General features: G+C 41.8%; 1 protein-coding gene across 3 annotated transcripts in view; it reads right to left on the bottom strand.

Moving 5' to 3' along the window:
- ripor2 (RHO family interacting cell polarization regulator 2) overlaps nt 1-22,534 on the bottom strand; it is a 55,209-nt gene that overhangs the window by 21,467 nt on the left and 11,208 nt on the right. Inside the window, exon 1 of one of the 3 annotated variants that reach the window (XM_053862088.1) lies at nt 16,089-16,318. The exons of the other annotated variants lie outside the window; for them this stretch is intronic. The gene's annotated coding sequence lies outside the window, so the exon portion shown is untranslated. Of the gene's footprint in view, nt 1-16,088; nt 16,319-22,534 lie in introns of those variants that run through there. 3 annotated transcript variants of the gene reach the window in all.

Genomic DNA, 22,534 nt, shown 5'->3' with positions numbered 1-22,534 from the left:
CAAAACTGTGCAGTTGAAAGGGAACAGCACACACAATGATAAAATGTATGTTTTTAGTTTTAGTTTAATTTGTAACCGTTACCATATATGTATATGGTAACTTGTATTAATTGTATTGTATTATTACTAATATCAAGTCACTTTTTACCCATACATAAATGAAAAGACATTAATACAGCTTCAGCTGCTTATGGAAGGGTTGTTTCCACATTATTAAAAAAAAATCTTGGGCTTCAAACAAGAAAAAACAGAGAAGGAAGCAGAAATAAAGAGAAATAACACTATATGTTACAGTGAGAAATTTTAGGTCTAAAACCCTTCAAATATAGGGAGAAGCATCAGACAGTCTGTGTATATGTATGAGGTTGCTATGCAGTGGCATCAACCTTTCTAAATAAAGCTCTCAATATTATGAAATAATATAATATTAAATATTATTCAGAGATGTGATTTGAGCTCAACTATCTGCGCATCAAAACAAGACCTGGGTGAATGAGGTCATGAACCGGTCGGTCCAACACTGGGTCACATGCTGCATGTGTAGAGACAGGTTATTCGAATGTGTATCTACAGCAAAACAAACCCATCGAACAGCTGTGTAAAAGACACACTGAGCACTTCCCTCTCTGTGAACAATTCTCATTACCCTGTTGACATGAAGTGACAAACTTTCAAACCCAACTTTCTCGCACAATCTCTGCCCTGGTTGCGTTAAGAACAAAGACTTTCTCATAAAAGTGAATTTTAAAGACAGCACACCCAAAAACTTGGGGTTTATAGCCTTTAAACTGAATTGAGGAGAGCAGCATTTATAGTTTTCCCAGAAGACTCATTCAGCTCCACTATAATAAGAGATGGAGAGAAACGTGACGGTCTTCGGGTATCTTCTGATGAAACACGTCATAACCGAAAAATGATTCAGAGAACATCATGATCTTTTTTTTTGACTTGGCAGGAATCTGCCTGTGCAAAAAGTACATTTTGTCCCTGAGATAACGAACATGTTTCACCATGTTATAGGAAGCAGCTGATATCAAGAAATGGCTCAAAAAAAAAAAAAAAACATCTGGCAGCGGAGAAGGAATCTGAAGAAACAGACTTCATTTCATTTATCGGTGGCAGAAATTGTCTATTACATTGGAGAGTCATCGCATCAGTAAGGAGTAACAAATTTACTAAATATTGTTTCTTAAATGAAACATTTCAAAAGAGTGAAAATACTTGAAAATTTACTAGGCTGCAATCGCACAACCGGAAAATTAGAGAATTTTTCAAAGATTATGCAAATTGTTTGAAAACTCATCTGAAGAACTTAACAAATACATTCATTGGTCGTGCTGACTGAACACTACAACACTTCCACTAACCTGAGACACGTCAAGACCAAGACTGAGGTGGTGATGCAGAGGCCAAACTGAATACAGAACACATTAGGCTACTTGCCATTGTACATCTAAACAAACCTACAAAACACCACCAAAATCCCTTCTAAACTAATTTCCATCCAGTCCTGAATGTTTTACTGAAATACATTAAAGTAATTTGCTGACAAATGGATGAGATCAGACTCAAGACTGAGTCTGGTCTCAAGTACTGCAACTCTATCAGCAACTATTTGAAAAAGTACAGCAAAAGAGGCTGGGAAAAGAGAATGAAAGCAGCCGATAATAGTAGAAATAAAGCGATAATAATAATGGAGTCATGAATATCTGAAGAACATTGTTCAACAGATGTTAATCAAATTTTACTTTGAAGAATTCATGCTTCTGTAAAACTGACTGGAAGCATCATACTTCCAGCTCAACAACCATCAGACGACTGTATGGCGATGAACAGGTCTGGAAAATGCAGCACTATTTCCACAGTTCATTTTAATGTCTCACAAAATCACAAGATTCAATTTCAAATACAGTTAGTTTTCAGTAAAATAAATGACTGTAAATCAGAGTTCAGGTGTTGTTATAGAAACAAGTCAGTGTCAAGCACTGTACACTTTTGTTTTGAAGTGTATTGAAGTGAACTTCATCATGGCAAGATTTTGTGGACTTTATCAGAAAGGTGACAAACGACGTTTTTGATGGAGAGTGAGATGTGAAAACAGTAGTCACAGTTCTATCATCATAGTGCAGCTGACGACACATCACACAGTGGTCTTTAAGTGTTCCGTATATTCAAGAATTCATTGCAAAATACTCTAACTAAAGTTAAGTGGCTTCCGTAAGCTCAAGAAAAAAAGAAGTAATTTCAGGGCGACCTTCAGAACTGAAAAAACACTATCATTTTCTCGGTCTTTAAAACGAGTGAGCCATTTCAAATCTGACACCGCCAGACACGAGCCAGTGACAGTGAGGTATTCAGCTCGGGCTTTGAACCTGAGACAGGAGGTCCTGTTTGGGCTACAGCACTCCATCACCTGCAGGATGATTGATAACATTTTTAACCGAGTGCGTCACCTGCCGTCGGTGTCAGACTCTTCTCCAGAACACAAAAGAGGCAGTGTGAGGGGAGGTATTTCAACATGTTCTGTGTGATAGTGGGAAGTGGCGGGTGGGCCGGGGGGTCATCGGTAGGAGGAAATCCGATCGATTGATCAACGTGTGTGTCAGCAGGAGAGAACAATCGTCTCTTTATGACTGTTTTTTTTAACGCGTAACAACGGAAGAAAGTTCACAGAAGTGTCACCATGTTACCTCTCGCAGCCTTCGCGGTGTTCCCATTACAACGAGCGTGTTTTGTAAGAATTTTCTCCAGTTCATTTCAAAATGTAAATGACATGACAGAGAGAAGAGGAAATTGAAGTTTCTTCAGTAAGCTGTTACCTAATAGGGCACAGTTGCAACACACTACGATGAGCATGAAGGATGAGCATTTTGCAGTTAAAAAAAATATAAAAAAGCACAGATGGATGCAAAATTCAAGTTAAAAAATTCAGGTCATAGGTTTCAAATTTTCAAATTGTGAAGAAATGTGATATTAATAAACTATAAAACATGTTTGAATTAATTCTGCCCCCCAGAAAATATAAATAATAACTGTTACTTGGTCTCATTGATAGTGTTTAGAAAAAAATAACACTTCAAAAAATGTAAATGTTTCACAGCAATTAGAATTAACTAGGAAATTTGTACGTCTGAAGGGGATGTAGTCAGCATTTATTCAAAGTGCATCTCAACTTGGGGTAAAAGTGACAAAATGAAATGCGTTTTTGAGCAAGAGTTGAAGGGAAGACTGTGAAAAGTTGTTTTGTGCATCATTTTAGCACAAAATCTGATCCCGCCGCACTAAATCAGAACCTGTTAATGGATTTCTTGATATTCTCCACTGGATCGGTGCTTGAGGGTAATGAAAAACCCCAAATCATTTATCACCGACATGCTGACATTTTCACGTATTCCATGTCCTTTCTCGCTCTTTACGCCCCGGCATGTCGGCGCATTGATGAGTCCTCTTCACATGACGCTGAATTGTTCCCCCTGCTCCAATTATAGAGCATGTGTGTTCTGGTGCAGCACTGGGAGCCTATGTGACATTTAATGGTACAGATGAGCAGATTACGCCAGTCTTGTCTGGACGGGGGCGACGTTCAAGCAGCTGCTGCTGCTGACATTTGGGCAGCGGATAGCAGCGTGTAATCACTCGTGAGAACTTTCAGCCGGTCCAGTAAATGTGCAGCCCAGATTAATGCTGTCAAAGATTATTTTTATGACATTTATACGTTCCTGGATTGAAAAGTTGAGGGCTTTGCTGGCAGGGGGCGCATGGTTATTTACTTCACCCTCAGGATCAGCGCTGTAGTCCTGTTCACTGCGTTGACATCACAATTCAGGGTTACAAGCCATGTGATCGTCATTGTCACATTGGGAAGTATTACTGGGATTTGGATCCTTCGGCTGGTTAAAGTGCAGGGGGTCTTTTCTATTGTTTTGTCGATTTGAAGTTAAGTGTGACTCATAATAACAGCTCAATGGTGTTGTCTGTCCCCAGACAATGTCTCTGCTTCCAAATTCAGTTGCTATGATAACATCACCATTTTCTTTGCATGTTTGTACAGTGGGGTGCTGAATGAAAATCGGTCCGGGCTTGAGTTCTCATACTCATACAATGGCCACCAATATCACTTTACAGCAGCGCACAGTATTTGAACGTTAGTTTATGACAATTTTGTAAAATCTGTGTTTGTACTGCAGTGAAACTTGTGACTGTTACCCATGCACAACTAAAACATACAGAGGAAGGTTGCTCAAATAATGATATATAGAGAAAATTTTAAAAAACTACACACTTTATGTGTGATGGTGTGTGTACTCTATATTGGTAAGTACTCAATTGCAAGTACTCATACACTACTTGTTTTGAAAAAAAATTGTATCTGAGCATCCCGAAGACAAATCCTGGCGAGACCTTTGACTCCCAAAGCATTCAAATCATAAGTGAATACAAATCGTGTCAAACTCAAGGCTGGCAGTCCCAATCCGGGCCAGAAAGGATTCTGTGCAACTCACCGTAGCCATAAGCAGCATACAGTTGAAATCAAATTCAACGGTTCAATTTTTAATGGACTAAAAACTAGATGATAGCAAAGAATGTCCTTATTATCAACAAATATTAGCTTCGCCCTTCACTAAACTAGAAAGTGGAGATAAAGCATTTCAAGAATTAACCTTTGCAACAAGAAAAAAAAAAAACGGCAACACTGCGAGCCGATGTGAAGGATGACGCAAACCACACAGAATCCTTGTGCCAAAATTAGCCCTCAATAACTGTTTTAACTAGTTTTTTTTAATCACACAATGCCATTTATAGACTGTTCAAAAAAATGAATTTAGTCCCCCTGTGATTGAATTGCCTGTGGGTGTGGTCATGTCAGAGGTCATGTCTGGTCAGTCTAGGCTTCCCCCAGGCTTGTGCCCCTCACTGCAAGATGAACACATCAATAAATGAATGAGTGAATCTCCACTACTCTGCAATTTTTTTCCACCAACTCACCAGCACACATTTTTAGAAAACTCTGGTCTTAATTTGTTCTGACGCAAATCTGGAATTAATAACCATCACGCACATAAATCATTAACCAAAAGTGTCAGTCTAATGATGTCATATCTGTCCATAGTCACACATGATGAAGTGCCTACCTCAGCGTGTCATCCCGTCTCCTCACGCAGGGCAACTCAATACCACTTAAAAAGCATGTCTGCACTGACCTTCAGGGCTTGACACCTCACTTTGATGCAGGCTGTGGAGGTTTTATGTTCAGACGCACACCTCAGACAAGTTCCAACATTTACCCTGAAGGCATTTTATTTTTGTGCCCCACGTTCGTGCCGTGACAGCGGGGTTGCCCACAGTTTACCCGGAGCTGCGTGTGAGAACACCCACGACCCAGACTTCAACCTGACAGCTTACTGCCACTGCCGCCTCTGAGACAGACATGGGTGAATCTCTTTCACAGCTCACCATACTGGATCAGACGTAGATGTACATAGAGATATACATTTTTTTTCTTTAAATGCACCAAAATAAAGGTGCATAGCTCACCTTAACTGGTCACTTCTTACGATAGGATCCACGACTGAATTGTGACGTCATATCTCCACCTGATCCTAGTCCTGACCACAGGAAGGGGACTTACAACATTTAACAGTTGTGAATGACCGAAGACAAGTAACCCATCATCACACGTTTATACTGCGCACATAACTGTGGTGAGATCAACACAATGACCTGCTTCCCACTTTGATTTGTGCATCATGATAAGAAATGACCACCTATGCTGCAGCGCTGGAATGCAGTCACCATGCAAACAGGATAACATCGGTTATTTCAGCTCCATTTGTTATTTTAGGCTAGAAAAGGCAACATTCTTTCCACTGATAGCGGCTGCTGTGATAGCAGATGCTGAGGGAGATTTAAACAGCCATGGGAACACAGCCAGCTATCCACAGAGTCAACTCTGAACGTATCAGATGGAGTCTAAAAATCAATGCCTCCGTTGCATCCCTATGAAGCCTAAATTGGAGGCTCATTTGTACAGGTAAATGTTTATTATTTGATCATAGCATCAGTTCAGTAAACCTGACCTACATGCAGGCTCGCTCTTCAATAGTTATTTTGTACGACTGCACAGCTCAGAGGCAAGGAATCAAATATTGTGGGTGAAAATGTAACTAACAAACTCATGATGGATCTCCAGTCACAGACAGCAATAACCTGAATGAGAGGAAATCAGTTTACTAGGCTGAAACATGATAAGGGAGAGAGATTTGAGCTGGTAGACGATAAAAACTTGGGGGCACAATTATTCCATCCACCACAGAACGGTATGACTTTTAAACATTCTCGTGTCATCGCCTCATGACTTGGTGTGGAGCAGGAAAAAATAACCCATTTCTATCTACGTTTTATGCTCAGGATCATCACAGCACTATTATTAAACAGACAGGGTTGCAATATACACAATTATGTCCCTCAACGTCATTTCATAAACTCCATGTTAATGGGCCACACGTATTAAAAACACTCTTAACTTTCATACAAGATGCAAGTCCTAATAATGCTTAACGCTGTAACGGCCAGATCTTTAGTTCTTCCTCAGTTTCTACTGGGTTTTTCAATCAAGTTCCAAAAAAACTGTTGCCACCTTCTGAGTAGCCGAGTCCTGTAGTTGAAGACCGGAGGTGCCATATCAGCAGCTAGTAGTGCACCTGGACCCCAGATACTTGGACAGGTGGTGAGGAATGAAATGAAAAGAGGAACGGTCTGGCTGGTTACAAGACCACATTCCAGTGTTTAACAAGTGAAGTTTATATTGGGAGTTTGATCCTTTCATCCTTCATTGAAAAGGGAATAAAACATATTCATTTGATATTTTTGTTTGTTATTTAGTAGCAATGTTTTCTTTTCAGTGTTGTTCATTGTTAATGTTATTTAGTAGGTTTGTATAATTAATCTAAAAAAAAGAAGTGACTCCTGTTCGTGATTTAGTTGAGGAGAAAAAAAATATCAGAAAAAATTGGTATCGGCCTGCTGGGAATTAAAAAAAAAAATCGGTATCGGCCAAAAAAAGGCAATTGGTGCGCCCCTGATCCAATCATATACATAAAATTAACATGAGATAATAACACTGGTTGAAAACTGCAACTTGGGTGGACATTCGCTTCTTGGTGGAGGTCTGTGCTCTCTTGTTGTTAGTATGATCACCACCAGATCCTGCAGCGTTGCCTTGACTACTGCTCTCCTCCCTCTAGTAGTCATGATTCATACTCATGGCTGCATCTCTTGTTAGCACTTCCTGCTAATCATAATAAAGCCGAGCACCAGGCTAATAGCTAGGATTTTGAGACGGATGTCCCAATAATGTATTTGGTGACTATATATGGGATGGCAGCAGTTGCACGCCAAGGTACCCGCCCTACAAGGGAGATCTGCCCCTCTGAAATTTGAACCCGCCTGAAACTCCATTTCTGAAATTTTGTGGAATAAATTGGACATCAAATCAATCACAAAATGACTTTAAATACTTTTGGATATAACAGCAACCAAGAATACAATGAGACTAAGTGAATATGTTCTAAAAGTTTTGTCTTCAGAATTTGGTGGCAAGCAGCAGGCTAAGTGGTTGCATGGATAAAAGCACAGGTGCTCAGTCAGTTATTTAATGGATCAATGCAAAGGATGGTGTGAAGACAGACAAAAGCAAGAGTGGGTATATTGATGAGAAGGCAGGGTGGCGAGGTGGGAGATGAAAGCGGGAGCACAGAGGAGAGATGTAGATGTAATATGACAAGAATGTTGTTGACTGGATTCCATGCTTGAGGGAAAAGGAGGAAGCAGATATTGGGAATGCAGGTGTACGAGAAAGTTGAAATCCACCCCATAAAAATGTCTAACATACCACCATGAATGCTCAAAGCTCACATTTATCAGTGAATAGAAGTGGGTTGTTGGCAGCCGCATCAAAAGAGAACAAAAACCAGAGAGCATTATTTGCAGTGACCTTCATTTCTGTATTTGTCTCGAAGGTGAAGCAGTCTGCTGTTGACAGAACATTGTCAGGCCTTCCTCATGTACTTATCTGCCACAGCACAGTTTCGTGTCCCGGCTAATGGGAACACCCACTTCCTGCTGTCTTCCGGATCCTGACTGTGTGACAGACGGATCAGAGTTCAAGTCTTGTTAGATGCTACAAGATACCGCCGCTCCAGCAAGTCATCAGTGGCATTAGTGGACCTAATCCTGATCACTTAAACTGAGCCCATTACCGTAGTAAAACATGGCCCACGTGATGAATTGGAAGACTACGTCTATCACAACATTAGTCACCAACTGTTTGATCTTTTCCAGCTAAGTGCTGTCTGACTGCAGTCTGAGTTGCCGAACTGTAATGATGCAATGAAGCATTTGTCATGAGGAGAAAAGCTGATGTGACTAGCAAATATCACACAGTACTTCCAGAAGGCTGCTCCGCATTACAAATCACTTTCACTGCCTGACCTTATTCAAGGTCATGACCCCTCAATGGCCCTAAAAAGACCAGTCACAAGCCACTCAAACCAGCTACCCCATGCAGGTAGAAGTATCTTAGTGGAGTCCTGTCTGTCATCAGTCTCACCCATTCATAGGGGCCAGTCGGCTCCTACTGTGCCTCCTGGTAGGTTCAGCAGGCTGTGATGCCTCACTCTAGGGGCAGGACGCTATAGCATTTAAGCATTTAAGGTGCAATAGTATACTTTTGCACCTTAATGTCAGTGCATGCTAAACTAGATGTGTAAGAAAATAGTGACACACTCATGATTTTGTAGTCAGTTATATGAGTTTTAGGAGCATGTGCTGCTGCATTTGTGACATATTTAATACTAACATTTTCTTTTTGTACGCTGGAGTATTATTGATGATTAAGGAGTGTGAAATTTTACTGAAAGCCTGACTGGACAGACGTCATAACAATAAACTCATGCACATTATGTTGTACTATGTAAAATGCTGGCTCTAATTACAATGCATTGTAGATACAGTATTGCAATATATGCATCGTATCACTTCTCTATCCTGGGATTCGAATCATATAAAACATCTGCCAATACAGATCCCTACGCCAAACCATGGAAAACTTTTCTGCCAGTTAAGGACAAGTTTGAATATGAAAGATGTTTGATCACTGAGTGTAAGCTAGGGTTACAGCTCTTTTTAAGGGGTCAGGATTGTAGGTTGAATGTTACCTCACTATCAAACAAAAGAGAGACAGACTTTAAACAATAGGTGCAATAATTTGAATAACTGACTGGTAACAGTCACATCTTCAGGCACCTGGATTAGAGCCTGAGACTCTTCTCACAGAAATGCCTCTGGAGATATGGCTCCTAATACCCCATACACGGCAACACAGTTGGTCGAACCCACACAGGTTCTGTGTCGGAGGGCCCTTTTGTCCACACAAATCCAGCATTTTCAGTCACCATGTCCAGTACTTTTCGAATCTAAGTTCCACAGTGGATGCATTTACATTTTTTTTAAATGATGCCTCCACTGTTGTCACCTGTGTTCCGCACGAGCTTCACATTGTTTTCTTAGTTTTATAGTGATAGCATTACAGCGCCGACTATAGGCCTGGCATATGTACTACATTGTTCTCAATCATAAATGGAACAAATTGAAATAGCTCAGCTTTTATAACAAACTTTTCTTTGGCAAAAAAAAAAAAATCATCCAGGAAAAAGTGCAATTCCACGTGGATGTAAGTAACTTTTTACACATCAAAACATCTTTCTACAGCTACAGCTTAAACGTCAAAAGCCTTAAAGTGATAGATGTGATATATTATTTGATTGGCCAGTTGTCAGCACGTCACACATGCTATCAGACAGAATAAAGCAGAAGGCTCCACTGAACAAATGCGTCACTATTACTAAATGACTAACCTCTTCTGTCAATCGCATATTGGAAAAAACAATGCAACAGACTACATAACACTCCAATGTGAGCCAAAGATCTGTCATCCAGCTGTGTGTCACAGCACAGGGAGCCAGAACCAAATACCAAAACAGACAGATTATCGGCTTATGCCCCTAAAACGCTTACGGCAATAATAACGCCATCCAACCAGCTGCCATGGCGAGAGGTGTGTGTAAGTAAGTGTCATGTGACCACGTGTCATGTAAGCATTTGTTCATTAGGCTGGATTCATTTATAAAGACGAAGTAATGTAGTTTGAGATTACAGTGATAACACACATCAAGAGTGCCGATCTGCTTAGAGACAGCAGGACGCTCTCTCCCCACTACATGAATTGTATCAGCCGGAGCAGGAGGGAGAGCCAACAGATGGGGAGGGACTGGAAAAGAACCAGATGTAAAAAAAAAAACACATGGAAAGAAAAAATTATCGACACACGCAAACATGGAAGCTGTAGTCTATAAAAAGAGAGTTTTAATTAGTAGCACAAGAATGCTCCACTTATCACTGCCTTCTAAAAAGGGCTCTCACAAGACAAGCACACATTTTAGCTTCAGATATCCCTCTGATCCACGCACACTGCCCTACATCCATGCTGGCACTTTCAGCGTGCTTGTAGTGACCTACAAAAGCCGTGGTTCCTCTCGGGCTAATGCTCCTGAAGCCATCATCGCCGATACAGCTGACACTGCGTGGACAGCAGAGATCATCTTCATACATGTATGACGGGATTCACACGTCGCCTGGAACTGTCTTTCAGACCACTGCTAAATGACATATGAGGTGAACGAGACTCTCCAGGAAACCTTTACTTCCATCCCCTCCGACGGCTTTAAAGATCAAGTCAGTATTGAAAACGCCACTTTTTCGCCCGCTTCAACTCTGACATTTTATATTCTAGCTGGCAGCATTTAAAAGCGAGAGCGATGAGTTGCACCACACCATCATGTCACCAGTCATTTTTGGGAGGTTGCTGAGAGCAAGATTTCATCAGCAGTGAAGGGCAGCAGGGGAAAAAAAAAGCGTAACTCACAGGCTATCTGGGGGATATTGTCTAATGTATTGTTGTGAACATGTCAGTATTGAGACGCACACATTTTCTGAAAAAAGTTCAGAAAAAAACAACACCCCACACTACTCTATAGAGCATGCGTTGTCCCACATCCAAACACATTCTGAGTGTTAATCCTGCTGCAAAGCCACTAATTGTTTCTACAAGTATTTCAGCCAACCATCAACACTAGATAAAACCTATTGATAACACTTATCAGATCACCACCCACCTCCCCCACCACACCTCATTCCTTCCTGCCACCCGTCACTGTCCCATTCAACCTTCCCCTCCCAGCCGCCGCCCATCCGTCCACATTCCACTTAACCCCCTGTACCGACCCCAACCCGCCTTCTTGACACCACAAATCTCCCGACTCCTTGTGAGTTAGCGGTGATTGTCAGGCGGACGCGTCAAGACTTGCTAGATAAGACTGGACCATCTTCTTCAGGAAGATAACCTCTGACTCAGAGCCACTGGGCCATACTCTTTCACTGGTGTCATAAAAACCACAGTCTAAACAGAGGTTTTCCTTCGGTGTGATGAATCACAGAGCGCAAACAGAAGTGCTTGTGAGGTGTTAGAAGGCCGCAAACAGTGGAACATGTTCGACTGGCTTCTTCTACAACATTGACATAACCACCACAAAGAGGCAAATGTTTGTATAGTGAGTTTGATGGATTTGATGGACAATTTAAGGCACACCAAGGCCATAAATGTCACATTTTAGAGATTCTACACCAGTCCAAACGTGGTGTTGCATCCATTTTTTAATCTGAATATTTCACTTTGGTCCAGAAGAGGTGCAACCATAGTCTGGCCCGGGGGCCACTTTAGGCCCATAAAACGCTTTCAAATGGCCCACATCCTCTGTGGAAACAAAATATATTCACTTCATGTTTTTAACTTCTTGATCACTCTAATATGGGTGTTATTTCCTGTTTATTCAATTTTCTTTCATTTCTGGAGTACAATGTACAGTATCATGCTAAATTTTCTTCATAGTATATGAAATCATGTAAAGAAGTTTCGCAACAATCCTGCAAACCTTCATCTGCGAACAACATAGGCAGTTCTACCAAAGCAGCTTAGATGCGGACTCAAAGGTCAGACTATATTTGGAATCTCAGCTGGAGATGTGACTTATTATTTTAGTAGTGTTTATCACTTGACTTTCAGAGCGCATCTACGTCCCAGCTCTCACAAGGCGCAAGGCGTGAGGAAAAAAACATTTCTATCTACATTGTAGCGGCAGAGCACTCTGAGGTCTCGGTTGTCTGCGCGCCTCATGAAATAACTATCAGCTGTGAAAACTTGAAGACGCCGCTCCTCCGGTAAGAATGCAAGGACCACAGTCAGCCCTTCAACTCACCACCCAAACGCACATGTGCAGAGAAAAAACAGTTTTAAATGTTCTTCAGGTCATTTAGGAGCTGCTACTTGGTTCTTCAAAATAATATTTTAACTTCAGAATTACCTCTTGCACTTGGACAATTTGCTGCATTGAATATATTTATGCCAACTTTTTTTTAGCTCAAGTACAGAAATAGATCTCAGGTTTTAGGCAAGAAACACTTGTCATTCCAGCCCATTAAAAGCACAGGTGAATGAAGAGGTATACGATAAGTTAGTTGACTCTGAAGCAGGGTTATGTGGTTCATTTCCCCATGATTCCAGATGAATGTTCCTGTTGGGCGCAAGGCAAAAAGATATTCTGCAATTAAACCTGAGCAGTGAATAATTGATGGATGTATTGCGTATATTTTTTTCATTAAGAGTGGCAAGCCAAAAAAAGTTTTTTTTTTTCATTTCAGTCTTTCTAAAAAGGTGGTTTGACATTGGGCTCAAACAGCTGCACCATTCCCACGGCAGACCTGGGAAGTCAAAGTTTGCTGTGCTCTGTGTGGTGAAAGACCATTAGTAGCCTTAAATACCAGCTTTGCAACTGCAATCAATAAATGTTTCATAAAAATGATGAATCTTTCATTCAACACTCTGCAGAAATACCTACTAAAGCGAAGCAATTGACTGCAGAGGGAATCATCCACTTCCTGACATCAACATGTGCAAGCCAAATATATGAAGAGAGGCATGTGACATTTTATCTGTGCTACACATCTGACTTAAAGCTTGTGGTTTTTTTTTTCATTTCACATTTTAGGATAAAAGGTTCTAACAAGATGACATGCAATCTTGATGAAGGTTCAGGTGTATTATTTAAATGTTCCTTTTAGAGGAATGTTTCCGTTTTTGAGTACCTTTGGGAGAATCCAAATCCAGTTTGAAACGATGAACACACTTGTGTGTTTGTGGGTATGTAGTGTGCGTGTGGAAGTGAATGGCTGGTGGAGAAAGCCATTGGAAGAAAGGTGAGTGAAGGCTTGTGTTCAACTCTGGGAACCAAGACTGTTATTGCATCCCAGCAGCAAGCCGTTTCGGCTTGGCACAGGCCCACTACCCCCTCGTCTTCAGACCCCTTCAAAAGGCTTAACCACAGCCCAAACAGGCTGGCGGTGAAGCAAAGCTCCTCCACTTAACCATATCAAAGTCAGTCTGGCGCTGCACAAAAAGAGCATTTAGATTTCACTTTTCAGAAACAGCACTGGCAGCTGGGAGGAAGCTCAAATTGAAGACTGCGTTGTCGTACGATTAAACATTTTCCTGTTTTGGGCTGGTTTGTGCATAGTACACGGAAACAGTGTACCTCCATGTGCCTCACACTCGTGAAGCAAACTTTCCCAAATCCTTATCAACAACTGAAGTAAGGATTCCCAATCCTGGCTTCTCTCCAACAGCCTTCACAGAACAAGCCAGTGCCACCTCAAAACTGCACTTTTACATTATGCGAATGTATCGTTTAGCAAGGGTTGCACCTACAAATTGACCAACCGATTTATTGGGGCCGATATGAGGGTTATGATGCCATCTGCATTGGGCAACCAAAATAACATAACTAGGTACATTTAAAAAAAACAAATGCTATTCAATAAACATTATAGCTCCTTAAAGTTGTACACTGCAAATTACACAATGATGGAGCTGACCTGTATGTGTTTAGTTGCCTGGGAGAAATTGGAAAAAAAAAATTCCCAGTTGGACTCTGAAAAATAAAGTTGGTATTAGCCAAGAAAATGGTTATTAGTGCCCCCTGTTGCCAATGTAATAATATGTAATTCCCACAGTTATTCTTTTTAAATATTCAAGTGTAGGGGTATAAGAAAATATATATACACTCAACTATCAAAACTTAATTGTGCGATTTTGTCTTGATATTTTAAGTTTTGTACATCAATATTTAACACACAGATACATCCTGCTGTCTAATGCTAACATTTTCTTCTTGTATGCTGGAGTTATTTTGTCGATTATCTTAAGGTGGTGGTTCTTGTGACAATATATTGCTGAACTTACAGCATCGCAAAGTATCGTATCACAACCCCGGTATCGGGATACGTAACGTATCGTATCAGAAGATACCTGCCAATACAGAGCCCAATTCAAGTGCTGACTATTAGTTACGTAAATGTTCCCATATTAATATTCAAACATTCACAGTGGTAATTTCTGTTTAAAATTAAATCCAGCACAGCAATTCATCATAGCCATAAACACACATGAAAATGGAGAATGATTAGTCATGTGTATTATCCAGATCGTCTCTAAAAGAGAGCAAGGAAGAAAAGGCAGGTGAGAATAAGCGAACAATCACTGCTGCGCCTCCTGACAGCCGACGGCTCACTCTCAGCACACACGTGAGCCCAGTCTGTCCAAGTGCTGCTGTGTTTATCTCTTCTCCTCCAGCTGGAAGATCCACTGTGGGTGGTATCGGCGCACAACAATAGATCACAGCACACCGAAAGCCCTTTGACCCACCCAAAACCCAGGGACTAAAGCTTTATGGGATCACTTAATACAATCCCCTCGTGTATTTACATGCCTCTCAGACCGGCCTATATATTCTGGTCACATTAGTGAAACCCAATTTAGAACCCTCGATTCAGAAAATGAATTGGCAGGGAGCTTCAAACAAGTGTCTATCGTTTGATTCAACCTCAGATGGAGAAAATCTATAGATAGGAATGCGACATGACAAGAGTCATGTGGCCTCTCAGCACATAAAACAAGGACAACATATGAGGAGCCGAATGGTCTCCGATATTTAAAAAGCCCTTTTGCAGATAGTTCTAGGAAGAAAAGTGGCCAGCCCTCTTCCATGAGCACATGACTTTGTCCACAGAAGAAATAATCAGAAAATCTTAACTCTGGTTGGAAGAGGAAATTGCCAGGTTTGCTGCATATGGGGCTCAATATATAAACCAGCTCTGCCACTATCCGACTCAGCCAAAACAGACTCAATGTTCACACCTCTAATGGGTCACAAGCTGATAACAACAGGGCCTGAGCTGATGAGCGAGGGCGGTATTTACGTCACTTGACCCTTGTTGGGAATTTCCACAAGAGTGGACTCTACATATTACATTCATTGCTGCTAGAGTGAACCTCGGCCGCCCATGACCCCATCCACCGCTCCACGTTCCTTGGACCACAACATGCAAACTGGGAACACTTGAATAGAGACTCAACAACGGTGGGTCAACCTATAATCCCATGGCTGACTAGTGCTTATGAAGGAAAACAATGTCCTCAATATATATTCTCACCGATATTAAACATAGAAATGTATGACTAGTATAATGTTTGAAATATGTCTGCAGTGTTCCTCATTCTGAGCCATAAACAAAAGCCTTCAAAATGATGTTGAAATATTTAATTGTCAATTTTATTGACAGCTGTTGTTTGTGCATTTTTATACACAAATGCTGTGCTCTAAAACGAGGCTTAAACTGCTGATATTAAACAGATTACGGAGCTGAATAAATTTGCTCGGGGTCCATCTTTATTTACGACAAACCCACCAAAGTGAAATGAATTGCGCCGCTGTGCAGCATCCACGCGTGACTGATCCACTGACCTACTGCCCCGGAGAATAAGCTCCACAGCACGTTTATCAACCGGGATGTCGCTTTTGAAGCCAGAGGGACCGTAGTTGGGCGATTATCTCGGGGAAAGTTTCGCTGCTTCCACTCACCTCCACGGACACTTGCAGACACTCGGTGCTCCTCAGCCCGTCTACCTGCGCATTTCTACCTTCGGTTCTGGTTCTCAGCCGTCAGAGCCACTATTTCCTCGTCCCAGAAAAAAAGAGCAATAAAACAAATAAATAAAATCCAGTGGAAGAGGTCTGTGGCGTGGACCAGAGGCAGCCGCGCGATGTTCACCGGCCAGGATCAGCAGCTACACAGTGCACCCACTCCCACACATTCCAGCTCGTGTTTGCAGCGCTCCTCCCGGACGACCGGCTGCCAATCACAAGCACGCGACGTCAAGTTGTAGGCGGGGCTTACCCGGCTCCTATCCCCACTTTCCCTGCTGTTTGAAAAGCTGCGGACTCGTAGGAGGCCGGGGTAAACACAGACAAGGACCAGGCTCCTTTGTCCCCCCCCCCTCCCTTTGTCCGGCTCGAATTGTCCCTGAGCCGTTGAGCAGTCCCGTCTGGTTCAATGTCAAAGTGAATTTGAATAAACAACAGAATCATATTGTTATGTCCAGGTCAACGCCAGAAATACTTTTGGTTTGGTTACATACAGTTCCATTGTGCCAACAAAATGTACTTTATTGATTAAGAATAGGATTTCAAACACGGTTTGACAGAAAACCACTATAGCGCGGCTATTTTAAAATGAGCTCACAAGCCATGACACTGTGGATATCCCTGATTCAAGTGTCAGTGGGGGTCAAGGCAATGGTCATGTGACGGACAGCAGTAACAGTCCTTCGTTCTACTGCATAAATATATATCATTCCATGTCAATTTGTTCTCCAGAAGGTGTCTTTTTGCTTCCCACCATTGTGCATATGGCTTCTTACTCTCTTGAATATAGCATACTTAACTTTCCCCCTCTATTTTATAATGTAAAATCTATTTATTTTGTGCTTCTTTCTGCAACTGTCTGGGTCTCCAGGACCCAGAGACATGCAGGTCAGATCAGAGCTGACAGCTACGGCTACGGTCCATCCTAACCAGAACCTCCCGTCACAGGAACAGCTTCTTCCCCTCAGCCATCAGACTGTTAAATTTGTGATCAGCCTTTGTTATTTTATTTTATTTTATTAACAGCACTTTATTTCGAAGCACTTTCCTTGTTGTTGGAACCCCCACTGACCATGGCAATAAATTCTTTTCTGATTCTGATTCTGAACTGGTAAAACATCAGCCTTGACTCCTCGTAGTAAGTAGTTTGAACTGCTTGATGTGAAACTGAAATACAAAGACTTGAGAACCTCTTGTGACCACAAGGGCCCTCAAGTAGCAAAGGAGAAAAAAATATATGTGTGTGTGTGCAATTGTGGAGCCATTTTCTATCAAAACCATTTTCCAGGTGATGCCGTACACAGGGTCCTCATAGCAGCGTGGCTGCCATTCAGTCCGACAACTGAAGATAATGCAAATATACTAATGACTTAATTCTATCTAATTATGGTTGTGGGTTTCACGTAACAGATGAGTGATTCCCAGATTAGCTAGGTAGTCAATGTGTACTTTGTTTATCTGATCAGCAGCCAATGAATTATCTGCTAACAATTCCTTCTCCAACAGAATAGGGGCACCACGAGTTCACGTGTATGACCGGTATGAAGACATGTTCATTGGACCAAAAAAGATGACAGCTTCCAGTGTGAGGTCACAGTCCTGTCCAAGAGAGCGTGACACGCGTGGATTATAAACGCCACCATCACTGGGGGCCTCCACGGCATCTATCCTGGTGAACATGCTGTCAGGTTGGCACAAAAGCAGTGCGACTACAAAGCTTTACAACAAGCAACCAAAATTACCTTTACAAATGGTTCGCCTGCAGTAGTTTACTGCGACTCCCCTCCCCTGCGCGGCGGGCAACAAATTGAATTACATAGAAGATAACCACCAGAGCGACTCTTCTTGATGCTTGAACTTCTGACAACCGCGTCGGCTTCTGGAGGAAATTATTCTGTGAAATGACTCGGACTTATGAAGTGTGACTTGTCTTGAAGTGCTCTCGCCAGAATAATTGCCCTCCGTAAGTGGATGTGTTGTCCCGCTGAGTCCATACAAATTCAATTCAGCTCGTCTTTCCACGAAGTAACAAGAGCAGAAAATGGCTTGTCCCCTCTAATCTTTTGCTCGGCATTAGCAGAGGCGGGGATTTAATCACGACTTGCCGACACGTCGTCTGAGACAAAGGGAAAGGCTCGAAGATGTTTCAGGCCGATCCCTGGATTTACGGTCGGCCAGTGGCATGGAAATCATCCTTGTGGTTTCCACAGCGGTTAGTCATAGTTAGACAGCTGCAGTCGTACTTCAGTGATTGATGAGAAAAGAATTTCAACAGAGGATAGAAGCTAAATAACAGACTGTCTCCATGAAAGCACTTGAGTCATTGTCTGCAATTATCAGTGTTACTCAAGGTCAGCGTGTTACAGTCCTAGTGGCTCAATCGTGGACGACAAGCCAATAATATCGAGAATTTTCTCAAAAGGAACATTGACACAGACCTATGAAAGATTCATTGATTTTGAATGAAGGACCTCAATGTAGTCAATTTCAGCCATCATTGACAGACAAGCACTCATAGTTAACCTCTGCGTAGTTTTGGTTCTGTGGGGGCCTCACACACGTGTGTGATGCAGGTCGGGGGTCGTGCTATAATGGATATCGATTGTAGTGTTATGGCCCTTCGTCTAGAGAAAATGGAACCCAAACAACAGCCGAGAGACAGACACCATAAATAAGCAGAAATGTAGCAACATCGGAAGCCTGCGGGACAAGTCGACAACACTTCAGCCTCCTCTCAGCTGCCAAACGGCTCAGCGTGTAATTATGGCCGTCATCCACAGCCTCTGACTGGCGGCTATATTTACTGGAGAAGCAGTCAACATGGACACACCTCTGACGCACACATACACACGTGTGAGACACGGAGGCAGCAGAGACACATGGACTCACACAGGCGTCCAGTCATACAACGTATAATTCACTCAGGTGAATTAGACTGAGAGCAACCTGAAATTAATCTGTAGCGACAATGTATTTATCTATGCTCAACTGTTATTATGTAAAAGGAAAGCAACAACTATCAAATATAAGCACCGTATGTGCTATATATATATATATATATATATATGTTCTTTACACTCAGTAGTAGTCTGAGTGTTAGCATGATGCTCACGTTTTAATTCTAAGGACCTGTCAGAAAAAAGACATCTCTTTTTTTCAGTCAGAATTGACTCCGACTAAGTGATAAACTTATCTGTCAGCAACACAACTGGATATTTAGCTTTATTTTTTTTTAATGTGTAATCTTATTATATTGTTGTACAGCATCACAAGCGGTTTGACAACACATTATCAGTCATTACATTTAAGCCCATAAGACACACTTCTTAACCACCACAAAATGATATGAATGAGGATTGAAGGGTGTGTCAGCATGTATTACAGAGATGAGCTCTAATTCAATGGCCAGAGGGGATGTGTTACAAAATATTCAGAGTACCATAACAGGATTTGATATCCTGGTCAATATTTTTTTATGAAATTATGGTAAAATATTGGTTCAATAGAAATTGCCCCATGGTAAGATCACCGTAGATCACAGCCGGTAGCGAGTGACAACTGCTTGCCACCCGATACGCCACTCCTCCCGACTCATTTATCGGCATTGCAGTAAGAATTTGCACAGTTGCCACAAACATCTGCTTGATTTTCAAGTGATATCCATCAACTCATCTGCATAACAACCACTTTGCAACCATTTTTGGAAGATGAGAAATATCCCCTCTAGGGACAACTACACTATGTAGGCTGTTTTTGTTGCAACTGGTGCATTCGTGTGAGGTAAGGATTCACAAAGACAATATACATTCTTCTTTGCTGTATCATACACTCAACTGTTTCCACCAAACCCATTAAAACTGGACCGTCTATTATACACCCCATCTTTAATTCAGCATTGGTAAACGGCTAAATAACTTCACCTCGAGATCACTGGCTTCACATTTACAAGCCTCTGCCGTAATGCACTTTCACAAACAGAAGTTCTGAGCGCATGAACTCCCACTCACCTCCCTGTAGCACAGCTCCCCTCCTGACACACCAGCCGCGTCCGATGGCTGCAGCTCCGACTGACCTCCTGCTCTTCATGAAGCGAGGCATGGAGAATTCTTCACTCAAGCTCTCTGCACAGCAGTTTCCATTTGAGTTGTTTGGAAATTTACAGAAGTGGTTTCATAATCTTCAACGTCGATCTCTGTTTCATTAATGTCCTCGCTCAACTTCTCACCGGAGAGAGTGGGAAGACCACATGACTGAGAGGGCAGGGAGGTCAAGGCTAAGGGACATACAGGCACAGCTGACAGCACGTGGGTGTGTATGTGTGTGACACTACCATAGAAAAGAGAATGCAAACGCTCAGTGCCACCCTCTCTCGGGTTACCAAGTCTCCCACCCGCCACTGGAACGATCCCTGCACCTTCAACTTAAATCTTCACCGGTTGTTTTGCAACTTTATAAATCTTCCACCTGCCAGCTCGCTGTGACTCGTGGGTGGTCTGCCTCAATTCAGGGCTGAATTAGGGTGATCTCACAGTAAGAGTGGATCCCAAACCACTAAGTGTAAATGCGGCAAGTGCACCGTCTACATGAACAGCAGAAAGCCATGGCAACACCAACCATCTGTCAAAGACAACATAGACACTGCTACTTTATATAACTCTCACATAAACACCTGCGACCCAACAGAGGGCGAATGCAGTTCAGGGGTAACACAGAAATACTGTACATTCTAAGAGTTTGGTGAAAACATTGGATGTTGACTCAGTGCAATAACTGTGGATCATTTCCACCTTTGGCTCAGGTAAAAGAGCTTCAACTGTTTCTGTGCATTATGGGACGTGTAGTAAGTCTGAAAATGAAAATGACAATGGCAGGGGTGTTTTGGGTAAAGTAGGTCAGTGGAGGCAACCACCAGAAGCAGAAAGAGAGGGAGCAGTGATACAGCAGCTACAGTAGCATCCCCCCGGTCAAAGCTCCTCCAAATACTGAGCAGCCGCTGACGCACACTCTGCAGCTCTGTCCTGTTGCTAGGTTGAATCACAGCGGTCGAAGATGACATCCACGACGGGATGTCATGCTGCTTGTGTGGGTGGACCGGGTCAGCGTGCGGTGTCAGAATGTTTCGTGACTGCTGTGACCCGCTTATATTCAGAAGAAATTCTTCCCTCATCTGTTATGGCTGTTCACTGTGACACAAGGTCCCCAACTCTTAGTGAAACCAGAGAAAACAAGTGTGTGTTTGTTCACTCAACTCCAACAGTGACATCATTGTACAATGAGTACACTTTCGAAGGATAATCATGGGGCTCAGCCTCACTTAAGAGCTTGACAACAGTCATTGCAGAAACCATGCTGAACTTCAGATGACGATCCAGCTACTTTGACGTCTACCGTTCATGTCACATCAAAATAACACACGTGGAAGTTGCCATTATGCAATTTTGGAGTCTTGGCCAGACGTTGAACCCATGATCATTTTACCGCACATCTTAGTGCCTTAAATTCGACGTATTATTATGTTTCAGAATTTATTTTCAAAGCGGACTGAGACAAAATGGCCTTTGATTAAATGAGCGCTAAACACGGCGGGCAAACATTGGCGCTGAAGATTAAAAGGTTAGGAAGATGCATTGGCTGTTCTCTCAGTGTAGCAACTGTACTCTAGTGCAGTGACTCGCAACGCTGCATTCATAGGACAGTTGGACAAAATATTAAAACACACTCATACAATACATTTTGATATTATGATATATTGTATGATGTAATGTGATATAAAATGGATTTCATATCAAAACATTTTTTTATTTGATTGGTTTGTACATGGCTGATTTTCATGATAAAATATTAATTTCATTCATGTTGTGTGTTTGTTTGACAGAGTTCTTTTGCACAAGTAAACAAGGGTGCTAAGATACTGAAGATTTAATGGGGAATCATACTTCAGATATGAACAGAGGCTTTGTATAAAAAGTATAAAACACAGACAAGAATTGGTTATTGTAAGAAGACGCAATGAAGCAGGTCAAACACAAAACTTTTCAAGGACAAATTACAAACAGCAAAACATTTTGAAGTAAAATGTCATTTCTCGGAACTCATTGTGGTATGATCGTGTTAGCTGCATATGCAAACAGTATGTATCCAACTGAGCTTCAAAACGGAGTCATAAAAGAAGTGTTTTTTTCCCCATACAACTATACTGTTAACTTTATTCCATGTTTGGTTGCTTTTATTTGAGATGCATGTCATAGATAAAGTGAGAAAATGTAGGTGAAAATAGGGCAACCACCACAAAAAAGCTTTATCTGCCGTGTGCAAGGTTCAAAGCCTTCTTAGCTGCGATGTGTGAAACATAAACACAGCGATAAAATTCATATTTACCTGCG

This window comes from Synchiropus splendidus, chromosome 4 (assembly GCF_027744825.2).
Source record: "Synchiropus splendidus isolate RoL2022-P1 chromosome 4, RoL_Sspl_1.0, whole genome shotgun sequence".
Taxonomy (NCBI): domain Eukaryota; kingdom Metazoa; phylum Chordata; class Actinopteri; order Syngnathiformes; family Callionymidae; genus Synchiropus; species Synchiropus splendidus.
This window is presented reverse-complemented; position numbering and strand designations above follow the sequence as displayed.